Below are 13,518 nucleotides of genomic sequence, written 5' to 3' on the forward strand. Positions count from 1 at the left end.
ATATGTAAAATACCCATACAAAAGAACTACCTGTCTTTAAATCACATATTATAAGTAATTAAACTGTTTTATGAAGGACAAAAAAACAAGGAACTAATATATAACTGCAATCTTCAAACATGCCTCGTCAGTTAGATAATTAAGAGTATGAATTACCGAGGTTTATAGACTTTCATGTTGTTTTATCCAGGAAGATGCAGGTGGGTCATAAGAATTTTGTATTCTTAAAAAGTAAAGACCCCAAACATATTTCCAATAATTATAACTTATTATTGAATACATTTTTCAATGATTTTGAAAATAATGAGCAGTTTCTGTTATAACTTGTTACATCAATTTATCAGCCTTGACAACTTTAAATCAAAACCTGCATCTCTCATCTCTGAGTTTTCAGGGCTCAGTCTTCAGCCCTTATTTTTCAGTACTGCAATATTTAGACCAGATTATCAGAAACAAAAAGGTTGACTTCCACTATTATGATGATTATACTCAGATCTACCTACACACATGACTGAATCCTTAAATTGTTCCATCAACACTGTACTGTTAAGAACAACACTATTCAGAACTGTACTGCTTGAGTGCTGACCAAGTCTGACTGTAATTCTCCTGTGCTGAAAAAGGTACACTGTCTGCCAGTCTCTTACAAGATTGAGACTGTCTCGTTGACCCACAGGGTGCTTGGTCTTGTCATGCCTGACATCCCTCCCTACTCCTGTTCTTGTTCTTGTGATTAAGCTCCCCAAGTGTACCATTTTAGGTGTATAAAGACTAGCTCCTCCAGTACTCGGGGTTCATCATTAGGGTAAGGATGTTGCGAGGCCCACCTGGCACCAGGAAACCCTACGTCAGTTTCCTGAGGGCATAGGCCTCATCCCCGACACCTCCCGCTTCCCGAGCCCGGGGTCTGGAGGATCACACCCCGTCACCTTTGGACCTCCACGTTTCGTCTCTCCATGTTTTCCCCCCTCCCGGGGATTTAAACCTTGTCACGTCCCAGGATGGATTTCTTGCTGATGGACTCTCGGACTGTGTCCTGACCTGCCTTTGGACCTGTTTGGATTTGGATGCTGTTCTTTGTCTCCCTCTTTCACTGTCTCATGGATTGTCACTATTATTTTGTGCACTATTAAACCCCTGTTTGTTCCCTTTTACCACGCCTCCTGTTTTCTCCAGCTCTTACCACATTGCATAGGCTCTACTACAAGACCTGACACGGATCTTAGTCCGTGTCCGTAACAGATCTGTCTTCTATATTCCTTCAAGAGTTACTATCCTCACACGTCTCGTTTTACTCATTTTGTTTCACTGGCTCTATGCTTCTCAGTGTTTCAAGGACCTCACATTGTCCATTAGGTGACTTAGCCTTTTCAGTGGTATTCTCCTGTCTTTGGAATACTCTTCCTGACCGTATTAAAAACGCACTATCTTTGATCTTTTTAAATCAACTTAAAACTTCATTATTTTTGATGGCCTTTATCTTTTAACTTAATTTCATGTTTATACATTTTTTCATGTATTTTACTGTACATTCTATTATTTATTTCCTTGATTATGCTCTGGATTGAAAAGTACACTATAAGAATAAAAGTGATTATGATTATATAATTAAAAATTATTTTTGTGTGCAAAGCTCAATAAATGAAAAGTATTGACGTGCCTTCATATATTTGTAGTACAGGCACTCCTATCAGTAAAAAACATACACTGATGTACAAAAACATTAGACATCTTATATATCAGGAGTCAAAATATAAGTATGTAGTGAGCAGAAACATTCACACTTTTTATATCATAACAACTTTGACTATTATTAATAGAGTTTTTGGTGATCATTCAACTTTCAAATCATTTAAGAATCTTCACATTGAGCACAATCTTCAAAAATGTGATGACAACTCTACAAATTAAAAGTAATCTGAAATGCTATTTTAACTATTCCATCACACTTGCCAGTTTAATTTAGTAGTATGACCAATTAAATGTAGTATTTCAGTCCCCAAAATGATAAGCCAAAATACAAGGAGGTATTAAAATGCAAGTAATGCTATTGGTTCCATTGGTTCCATTAGTTGTTTCATTTTATTTTTTCTCAGTATCTCATACTGTGTCATAAACCTAATTCACAGAAGTTATGCTTATTGCTTTAAGGTTCACATTACCATTCGGTATCACATTGAAAATGTTGTCTTAATATAAACAATATACTGTACTGGAATTTAAAAACAAATTTAGAATTCACAATTGTTAAGATTGTGGAGGAATTAAGGGTACAACATATTCATAAAGTGAAACTAATTCCTGAAAACATTCTGTCTCTACTACATAAATGCCAGTATCATACAAACACAAGTCTGCATTTAGGTTAACATGAGAAATGTTTTGTGAAAGAAATTGACTTATCTTACCTGCCTGAAATGTTTTTTTTTCCTTGTCAGAACTTTCTTCTATGTGCCTATAAACTATTTGATTCCAAGAACCACCAGGAGACAAGGCATGTTCATTTGTCTGGCAGCGATGTCTTTGGTTCAGAACAGTGTTTCTTTGAAAAGCAAGTTAATCTGCATCATGTGGAGTCCAGTGTTAGACACACCTAGTTTCCGGGGGTGTCTGGTGTTAGACCCACCTCCATTGTAATAAAAAAAACGTCTTCCTGAAACAGAGCATGAAGAGTCAGCACACACTTGTCCAACAGGTTCATTTTTTTTTCATTTGCTTCCTCATATCTTCACTTTCAGCTTGGTAAACAAAAAAAAAGGAATCTTCAGTTAATGAACGTATCTTATTAAATGAGAAACAAATTCATTACTGTAGCCAGTAAAACAACAGAAGAGACTCATCATTTCCATTGGAAAGGTAGCACTACTGATCACAATTTAATCAAAAGATTTAATTAAAAAACTACACTATTTTAATCTATCAGAGGTTTAGGAACGATCTGTCAAATGTACAAATGTTGACAACTTGATACCCCATACGTTTGCTATATCAATCATCAAATCACAATTAAGCTGTAGGTGGTCAGAATCCAGATCATAGACCAGTGCAATGTAATTGCTGTCACATCTCACTTCAAAGAACCTTTCAGTAGTGTTTTCAAGCAGTTGAAATGAACCTGTTATATAATGCATTTTTTTACAGATACTACAACACCATGGTGGTAGTAGTAGGCATATCCAGGAAACTGAAGATGCATTTATGACATCACATTCTACCTACCATCTCTGCTTCTTGAACAGTTTTCTCTCAAAACCGTTCAAAGGGGTTATATGGTAGTAACAAATCAGATAATTGTTTTTACGTAACTGCATTATACTGCTCAGTAGCACAGCATTTGCCATTTCCATAGATGAAAATACTTGAAAACATAACAGGAGAGTGAAAATGTGCAACGTATTTGCAGATGCACATTACAACCCATTCATTTTACCCCTCTCTGCTGTCAATACCTTCTTGGAGTTTCCTCCTTATTACATACAATGGGCACAAACATGTATTGTGACACTGTGCTGTCTGCTGGATTTCAAACCAAGCATGATGTATTGGTGAATTCTCCAATAAACTAACCAAATGTCAATTATAGTACATCCTGCACTACCAATTGGAAACTGTACTAATTACTGAAAATATAATGCCAGTGGTTGCTCTTTTTCAATGAGTGCTTGTAATCCCCAGTGTCTTCCAGCGATATATACAACTCTATTGTAACATTTTCCTGTAACAGCAAGGCATACTATTACACTTAGAATTAAGTGTTATAAAATATTTCTAATAATATTCCTCTTGCCTTGGCAAAGCAGCTTGGGCCTCTGTGTAAAACAGAGGAAAGTAGCTAACAGGGTTACTTCTGATAAGAAACCTCTCCCAGGACTGCAAACCAGACCAGGACATTGTAACGTTCTGTCCATTCTGAAACATTCTAATGATATGTGGTGCAGCTCAGCTCCAATCAGTCTGCTATTCGCTTCCTGACCAGGACAATGGGCAAGAGATCATGGTACTGTACATTACCTAAAGGACTGTCTTGCCTTGAGGGATCTGCAAGGTGGATACAGGAGATCAGGATTAAACATGATAACATCTTAACAAAACATCAATTGTGATGCCATACGTTAAATGCTAGCACCCACCTCAATTTCTGTGGTTAACTTACTGTATCCTCCTCTCTCTCCAACTGACCTGGCACACTGACTTATCCAATCTTGTGACTGCAATCAGGACTTAATTTTATTCCAGGATGCCAGGCCAAGAGAGTAAATCAGTAATAAACTCCCTCTCTCTGCACCGGGGCACTCCCAGCACAGAGCAAACAGCTGATGGAATTGAAATGCTCGGGGAAGCATAAGAAGTACAGTAGTTTCTGTGGCATAAGAAAACCCAAAGAAAAACTTCCACTTCAATATTGTCTTAAGTAAAATGGTGCCTGCTCTCTGACCCAAATCCCTACAATATACAGTCTATATACAAGTATACTGTATATACAAATATACAATATTCACTTCATGTAAATACAATATAATATGATATCATACCTTGTGGGCATTTGAATCATTGTACTGTATCATGGAATGGATACATTGGAAATGACTGGAATTCTGCTGAAAGAGTCAATAGAGTGTAAAGAGCCAAATGAGCCTATATCACTCCTCAGAATAAAACACAGACCACATTTTCAACCGTAAAACAATGCTTGAGAAATATGGCTTGAAAAAGTGTTCCCTAAAATGCGATTTCACAGTGTGACAGAATTGGGAGTAGGATAGCAGGATGGATGTTATTTACTGAATTATACACACAATGGGACAAACTTTTTTTAGGAATGATGTGTTTGTTTTATCTCTTTCATGTCTTCTAACCTTTCCTTTTTATGTCAAGATATCTTGCATTTAAAACACAGTCAATGTGACACATTAAATGTGTTTATGATTGCCTAACATTGTGATCTGCCTGACGTTCTTGTCCACTACTCACATCCTGGAGTTCTGGCCAGAAAGAAAACAAGTAAGCCTCAAACTGTGCAGATAGGTGGACTTATTTGTGTTCTGCTTCCCTTATTCTGTTTCTTTTTGCAGACCGAGAGCAGGCATAATGGAACATATGGCTCTGAGTCTATCATGACAAGGAAGATGCTAGTAAGGCAAAGAAGGGACTGCCATAAAACAGGGAATTGTTTTTTTACATCAGTACAGCTGACCTCATGGGAGGTACAGACAGCGACAGCATGGAAGGGAATTCAGGTGTGGGAGATGTTGCCGTTTTGATATGAAGATTTTTTTGGAATGTGACAAAGAACAGAGTAAGACTGTGCAACATGCAAAAACTTTTTTTCTTTTTCTTGTTACTATCATGCTATTTTTTGCATATACCTTGTCAATAACATCTTGTTTTATGTTCCTTGTTTGAAGCAGAGAGAGAGATAATTACTATAAAATAATTGTTAGAGGAAGAAAACTGCACTGGTCTTGGGGTTCTTAAAAGGGTCCTTTAAAATGGTTAGGTTGGCTAGTCTCCTATAGTACCTGCATATGGTCTACTATGATAATAACTCTTAATCTTTTACAAGCACTTATGTCTTTCATTTCTGACTTAAGTCAGAGATATCAATAACACAACATAAAGTCAAGAAGGGGGATTTGAAGAAATTCTCATATAGGGTCATTAAATCGTAATACTGCAAGTAGGTTACTATTGGTCTGTCGGCAAGCATATCAGTAAAATATTAAAATATAAAAGTAAAATATCTTACCTTTCTTCCTCTAATACTGTGTAGGATTATTGCTGCATAAGAAATTGTCAAATGTATGAGGAAATCAAGCATATTTTAAGAGAACGTTGGGTAGAAAAAACTCTGTTGGAAGAAAAATTGAAGTGGTGAATTTAAAACTATTGAAACAAGTTTCACATGCCTTGAAAAAGTGCTGAAGAATTCAAAAGTATTCTATAAAAAAAATTCCAACCAGAATTGTGCATTATATACCTGAGTTTTATTACCATCAAGCCTGTGATTTCTACAAAATACAAAAAATGCATGTCAGGTTAATTTAAAGTGACAGTTTAAAAAGCATTATTTGACTTTAATACTTTTACCTTACTATATTAAATATAATTTATTTAATGATATTCTGAAGTCTATTATTTTAATAGAAACCAGTAAGTAAGACTCCATTCTTATCTAGATATAATGAAGACATGTATTGATATTTAAGTGTCAGATGTGGAAGAACAGGTCACAAGTGTCTTAACAAAGTAATGTTATATGTTAACATACTCTTATACAGTACCTTTGAAGTGTTGTCTTATTGTTTATATACAATAGATTTTGTCCACACTGACTCAAAAATAGAGTCAGAAGCTACAAGCTATTATTAGTATCTACTGTATAGTGACAAAACCGGAAGTTATTGAAAGCAGGTGTAGTAGACATAATTCTTTATGAGAATGGTTTTACACGTTTCAATTACTATTACACATTACTGTACTTGTGCTTAAGAAATATACTCCATAATTATACTTTAAGTAAAAGTAAAGTAGTGGCTCATGAGCAACATTACCAGCATGACTTCTAAATGTGAATTTATTTTAATGTACCTTTTCTAAAGAGTTTCATTGTTACAAAAGAGGTATTACGGTATTATGGTTATTTTTTAAAAAATTCTATTTGTTGTATTTAGGCCTATACTGTACATAAAGTGTTATTTTCTTAATTGAACACAAAAGTTTGAGATGGTGTGTTGGTTGATATCAAGTTATGTTAAATGGAATCTAGTCATGTTAACCATTACATGATGTTCTCACCTGGCTTCCTCATTTTAACATCTTTGGGTATCACAATACAAGGCTTCAATCCAGATATTCTTTGTTCATTTAGTTTGGTCAACGGTCAAGAGAAAACCTGGAAGATTTTTCTGTAGCATAAATGTCCTCCACGATTTGTCAGCATCCTCTGTTTCATCTTGATGTGTGTGAAATAATCAGTTTCAGAGTCCAACAAAATCTGGACTTGAGTCAAACAAAAGAGGGTCATTCCTACTTTATTTCCAACATTTCTAAGTCCCATCTCCAATTGATTACATATAAGCTTCCTGCTGGAGTGCACCTGACACATAGTAACAAATGGCCATGTAGTCCACATAAGAGTAAATTATTTCATTTCCAATGACTTCACTCCACTGCTAAAGCCTCCCTAAACCCAACCATTAAATTCTCGTCGATACATGATGTTACACTATGTAATCTGAAAGAAATAGACAATTGGGCCTTGACTTGAGCAGATAGAGGAAGTATGTCTGGGAAGGAGCACAAAATGTCAGAACGCGGAAGAATAGCAAGAGCTGAACACTATTTTGAAACAAATCATGACTCACAGGGTTCTTCCTTAAACTGTTTGGAATGATAAAAAGACAACTGTTGGAGCTGGCTCTTCAGCTCTATTATACATCAAAAGAGAAGGAAACAAAAATTGGAACAGCTGACAAACAAATACACAGACCCAGAAAATAATTTCAGAGACAAGCCATGAACCAATTAATTTTACACTTAATTGTCTAAGAACCAATCAGAACCACAACATAGTTAAATATTAAATACATACTACATAGATTTGTATTTTAGTATTTAGTATAGTAAATGAAAAATTGAGAATGTGATACATTTTAAAAATATACATATTTTGAAACAAGTAGTAAGTCTGGGAAGCTATTGGCTTATAGATTTCAAAGGCAAAAGCGTCATATTTCTAACTAGCAGTACTGTCAAAGGATAATCAGATAAAGAAAAACCCACAGAAAACTAATGAAAAACGTTCTACAAACTGCTTTACATAATTGAAATGATCCCTTCTGCAAAAAGACTAGGTTATTTGAAACTCATGGGTGAGGAAAAGAAAAGGCTTGATTTTAATATCTTATGCCTAGTAGTCATTCAGACAATTCAGTGTCTAGCAAGAGGAAAGTCCTCTAGAGCTGCAGCATTAAATTATTTTCTTAATTTGCACTACAATTTTGGGAAACTGAGGAGGAAGCTGGGCTGGGAACCTGCTGTTAAAACTCACTAAAAATCCCCTTGAATGTAGGAGTTATAGATGTGATAACCACAGTCACAAAAAATTTACATGTGTTCTATCTTGACTATAAGATGCAGTCAATCTGATATGCCCAGATGAAACAAGATTTGTTAAGCACAGGCAGATAGCAGGCAATGTGGTAGATATCGTCATGACCCAGGGTGTGTGTGGAAAGTCTAACATTTGTTGTTCACTTGTTGATTGCACTACTCGAGGCCTTATTCTGAAACCTTAAAACAGTGGATGTTATTTAATTACCTGCATATTTTTTAGGAACAGGATTAACTTCAACCATTTTAAAGGTTATTGGTACCACTCTGGTGATCAAAAATTCATTTAATAATGTGCAGGCTAAGGTTGGTGCCAATAAAAGTGCTAAGAATCTAGATAAAATGTGTAACACCTGGCAGTTAAGTTCTGGGAAAATGATTGTGTCAATCAACAGTCCTGGAACACACCATATACAGTACGCAAAAGAAGGTCAAATTACACAAGATAGAGGAGACAAAAACAGACAGAACTTGAAGCTTGTACTAGATAAGAGTCTCTTCTTCATGATCATCTAAACAAACCAATTGGAGCTAAGTATTTGAATCTTGCTGACAACTTGCTATTCTAAATCTTTTAGGAAACTTGAAGTTCCGAGTAAAGAATGCTTCGGTTCAATACTGCCTCTCCTCCTTAGTGGATATCCTTATATCCTTATAAGGATAATAAGGAGATAAGCTCCCACTTATTCTGTGGCATCCAGTTTAGAGAGAGGGTGATTTAATTGTAGTTTGTATTCAATTTTAATTCCGAAGACAACTTATCTCTTCTTTGGACCCTGTAAGCATTATTTAAGAGTCAAGTAGAGTCGAGTCTCAAGGCACTCAAAAGAAGAATGCAGAGGTACAGTACCCAGATGCAGAAAAGAGAATTGTAAATAACGATTTGGACACCACCATGGACAGAGTGACGAAATGCTCAACTAAACCATAACCTGGTGGAACAATCTGGTTATACAAAATACTATTACTATCCCTGCCTACCGGCAACGGAAGAGGCAGCAGAAGGCGTAGTACTTCTTCATTAGTCTACCTATCAGTGTATGTATTCACCACCACACCCCGATCTCATCTTGTACTTAAGCACTAGTCTTTTCCTACCTCCTCGCTCAGTATTGGTTTTCCTTTCGAGCTACTTAGTTGCACTATGCCTTCTTCCTCTTTGTGACTTTCTTGGTTTTCGGACTATGGTTTTTCTTCCCTTTGACTATGGTTTTTCAGATCACGGCTTGGCTTCGGTACTCACTCCCTGTTTTGTATTACTGGCTTCCCCTGGACTCTCAGATTGCTTTTTCGTCTTCGGTTTCGGATTACGGTCTAAGTATAAAATGTTCAATTCAGCACCAGAGCGGGACATTTTAGTAATCTGGCACTGAAAAACAGGCACTGTAACACCACTTGAAGAGGTTGGAAGAAAATATTGTCTAGAGCTTATTGATCCCAAAATCCCAATATCCTGGCAATACTCAAAAGCAGATTTGATAAGGAAATTATGCAATTTAAGATGTAGTAATTTTGAGAAGGTGTACCTTACAAGTATTGTAGTGGAGTCTGGGAGGATGCACCAAAACTGGGAAAAATCTGAAACCAGGAGATTACAGATAGTTTGAAGAGCACCGCGAATCAGCAGCACAGCAGGACAGCCGTAGAAGTCAGAATAGCTGTGGTAGTCTGATTTGCAGAGAAAGGGCAATGCAAGTAAAAGTTTAGTGGTTACAAAAAAAGAAAAAACTACATGTAAAGTATACAGATAAAAAAATAAAAATGAAACTGGTAAGAGGAGCAGCAGCAAAATGCATCTGGAAAACACCTCAAATGGATTTAGAGGGGTTGTTGACTTATACTAATCCATAGCTCAAGGTTAGATCCTATTGCTGACTGATGGAGGAGAAAATGCACCTGAAAGGCATAGATCCACTGGTTTTAAAAGAATTTGCTTGAAGGGAACCCTGCAGTGTGTACGTCTTCTGGTAATAAGACAAGGGGTAGCCAGGGAACATGCCAGGAACTGGAGCTGAGTAAGAGATTGCTCCTGGAATGTGGCCTGGGAAAACCAACTCCTATATAAGGGCGGAAACTGAGTCCTCAGTAAGGGAAATACGATAATCAATGATCCTGCAGGGTGTTATGGAGAGAGAAAATAAAACTTGGTAATGAATGACAAAATAATTTATGGTTATGATGAAATGAAAACTTATTATAGAGAGAACCTTGTGAAGCTCGGGGGGTCTGGTTCTTGAGGTAGCACGAATCTACAGCTTGGCTTTGGATGATAGTTTCCTGGAGCATCAACGCCCCAGGTCTGTGTAAGAAGAAATTGAGCTGCTGGTTAGATAAAACGCTACAAAGAAAATTTGAACAGTTGGAACATAGCTGGGATACTGCAAGTTATGAATGATTACTGACAGGTAGACATTTGCCGTGGTGCTCGCTCAGTGAAGATTGACTTCGCACATTTATATTGGCTATGTCTGTTTAATCTTTGTGGTTTTATACCTACTGTTTGAATAAAAGCCAGGTACCAACTGTAGCCAGGTAATTGTTTTGTTTGTTTTTGGAAGACTTTCCTGTGTATCATTTACAGCCTTGTGAGATTCCTGGATTAAGGCCAAAGATCCAAGCCGTTAGAAGTAACAGCAATTCACTAGGAAAATGGAATACTAAAATTCAGAACTCTAGCTTTAACTGAAAAATTATTTTAAAAAATGAAATAAAGAACATCTGGCTTGCCTATGTGCCATAGTAAGTTGGTGAAGACGTTGCTTTTGTTTGATCTCAACTTCTTCCAGTCCCAAGAAGCCACACAGAAAAGAGCCAAATGCTCATTGTGTGAACAGTGGGTTTGCAATATTTTTTGAGCTCCAGAGGGTGACATTGCCATTGCTACAGACGCAGAAGTAGGATGTGAGAGCTTGGAGAAAGTGGGACCTTGTTAGCATGTACCAATAAGAAAATGTTAGTTTTTCTGTTACCAGCAGGTACCAGGTAGAGTAGCTCTATTTTAGATATTCATTGTAACCAACTATTTCTCAAACATTAAAAAATGAAAATGAAATGGTTAAATTTGATCCTGTTTTTCTGTATCTTTTAAATCATGTAGAATAGAATTTCTTGTTTCTTTGTTATTGTATAGTTTATTTATTGCACTTTATTTCATTTATGCACATATCATTTTTAAGGAAGAAAACAGAGAAATAGTAAGCAATATATTTTTTAAAACATTACTTAAACTTTAATTAATTAGTATCAAAAGTTTATTGATAGTTACACAAATAAATGTAATTTTTAATAGGATTATGTGTTTTCCCTGCATTCTTCTCACCCTGCTTTCCCATATTATTTTAAGGGCACTTGTTTTCCCTAAAACCATGAATTAAAGGGAGCAGGGCCTTGAAAATATAAGGCTATAAGAGAAATATACAGTAGTGCTATAGTGGTTGAGTAGCTCAAATATTTAGAGTATTAGCAGCCTGGGAATACCTGTCACCCGTCATTTAAGGACAAGCCTAGATGAAAATAAAATAATTCTCTGTATGCTATTCCTAAGGTCTGATTAATATACATATTAGTCCACAGTTTTCATTTTGTCCACAATTTTCATTTTGTATAATCTAATAAAATGTGATGAATAAAGTGTAAAATACAAATAAAAACATTCACCTTTAGAGATATCTTTCAGAACAAAATACTCAATTTACATTTAAAGGGAAATATCTATCCCTTTTTTTAAATGTAATTGTATATTGTTAGTTTGGCACTTTGACTGTCACAGTGGTCTGGTTTGTTTTTCAGCATGATAATAATACCATCTAGAGATAAAATAAGAAACCATTATATTTAAACTGCTGAAATAGTATTATGACCTTGGCACAACTAAATAATCTTTCATACTAATTTGTGAAAATTAATGAAAGACTTGAAAAGCAAAAGAAAACAAAGCATATATTATTCTTGAGGCAGATTAGGGCTGAGCCGGCATTAATGCATGTTATACTGCTTACATTGTCCGACCAAATACAGTGCCTTGCGAAAGTATTCGGCCCCCTTGAACTTTTCAACCTTTTGCCACATTTCAGGCTTCAAACATAAAGATATAAATTTTTTATTTTATGTGAAGAACCACCAACAAGTGGGACACAATTGTGAAGTGGAACGAAATCTATTGGATTTTTGAAACTTTTTTAACTAATAAAAAAATGAAAAGTGGGGCGTGCAAAATTATTCGGCCCCCTTGCGTTAATACTTTGTAGAGCCACCTTTTGCTGCGATTACAGCTGCAAGTCGCTTGGGGTATGTCTCTATCAGTTTTGCACATCGAGAGACTGAAATTCTTGCCCATTCTTCCTTGCAAAACAGCTCGAGCTCAGTGAGGTTGGATGGAGAGCGTTTGTGAACAGCAGTTTTCAGCTCTTTCCACAGATTCTCGATTGGATTCAGGTCTGGACTTTGACTTGGCCATTCAAACACCTGGATACGTTTATTTGTGAACCATTCCTTTGTAGATTTTGCTGTATGTTTGGGATCATTGTCTTGTTGGAAGATAAATCTCCGTCCCAGTTTCAGGTCTTTTGCAGACTCCAACAGGTTTTCATCCAGAATGGTCCTGTATTTGGCTGCATCCATCTTCCCCTCAATTTTAACCATCTTCCCTGTCCCTGCTGAAGAAAAGCAGGCCCAAACCATGATGCTGCCACCACCATGTTTGACAGTGGGGATGGTGTGTTGAGGGTGATGAGCTGTGTTGCTTTTATGCCAAACATATCGTTTTGCATTGTGGCCAAAAAGTTCGATTGTGGTTTCATCTGACCAGAGCACCTTCTTCCACGTGTTTGGGGTGTCTCCCAGGTGGCTTGTGGCAAACTTTAGACGAGACTTTTTATGGATATCTTTGAGAAATGGCTTTCTTCTTGCCACTCTTCCGTAAAGGCCAGATTTGTGCAGTGTAAGACTGATTGTTGTCCTATGGACAGACTCTCCCACCTCAGCTGTAGTTCTCTGCAGTTCATCCAGAGTGATCATGGGCCTCTTGGCTGCATCTCTGATCAGTCTTCTCCTTGTCTGAGCTGAAAGTTTAGAGGGACGGCCAGGTCTTGGTAGATTTGCAGTGGTCTGATACTCCTTCCATTTCAAGATGATCGCTTGCACAGTGCTCCTTGGGATGTTTGAAGCTTGGGAAATCTTTTTGTATCCAAATCCGGCTTTAAACTTCTCCACAACAGTATTACGGACCTGCCTGGTGTGTTCTTGGTCTTCATGATGCTCTCTGCGCTTTCAACAGAACCTTGAGACTATCACAGAGCAGGTGCATTTATACAGAGACTTGATTACACACAGGTGGATTCTATTTATCACCATCAGTCATTTAGGACAAAATTGGATCATTCAGAGATCCTCGCTGAACTTCTGGAG

At 36.7% G+C, this 13,518-nt stretch overlaps 1 protein-coding gene across 1 annotated transcript in view; it reads right to left on the reverse strand.

The window, feature by feature from the left end:
- LOC148674908 (adhesion G protein-coupled receptor F5) overlaps window positions 1-2,579 on the reverse strand; it is a 45,693-nt gene extending 43,114 nt beyond the window's left edge. The window contains exon 1 of the mRNA XM_088625666.1: window positions 2,409-2,579. The gene's annotated coding sequence lies outside the window, so the exon portion shown is untranslated. The remainder of the gene's footprint in view (window positions 1-2,408) is intronic.
- Window positions 2,580-13,518: the final 10,939 nt, after the last annotated feature.

Source organism: Lepisosteus platostomus, chromosome 3 (assembly GCF_059453375.1).
Source record: "Lepisosteus platostomus isolate fLepPlt1 chromosome 3, fLepPlt1.hap1, whole genome shotgun sequence".
Lineage (NCBI taxonomy): Eukaryota > Metazoa > Chordata > Actinopteri > Semionotiformes > Lepisosteidae > Lepisosteus > Lepisosteus platostomus.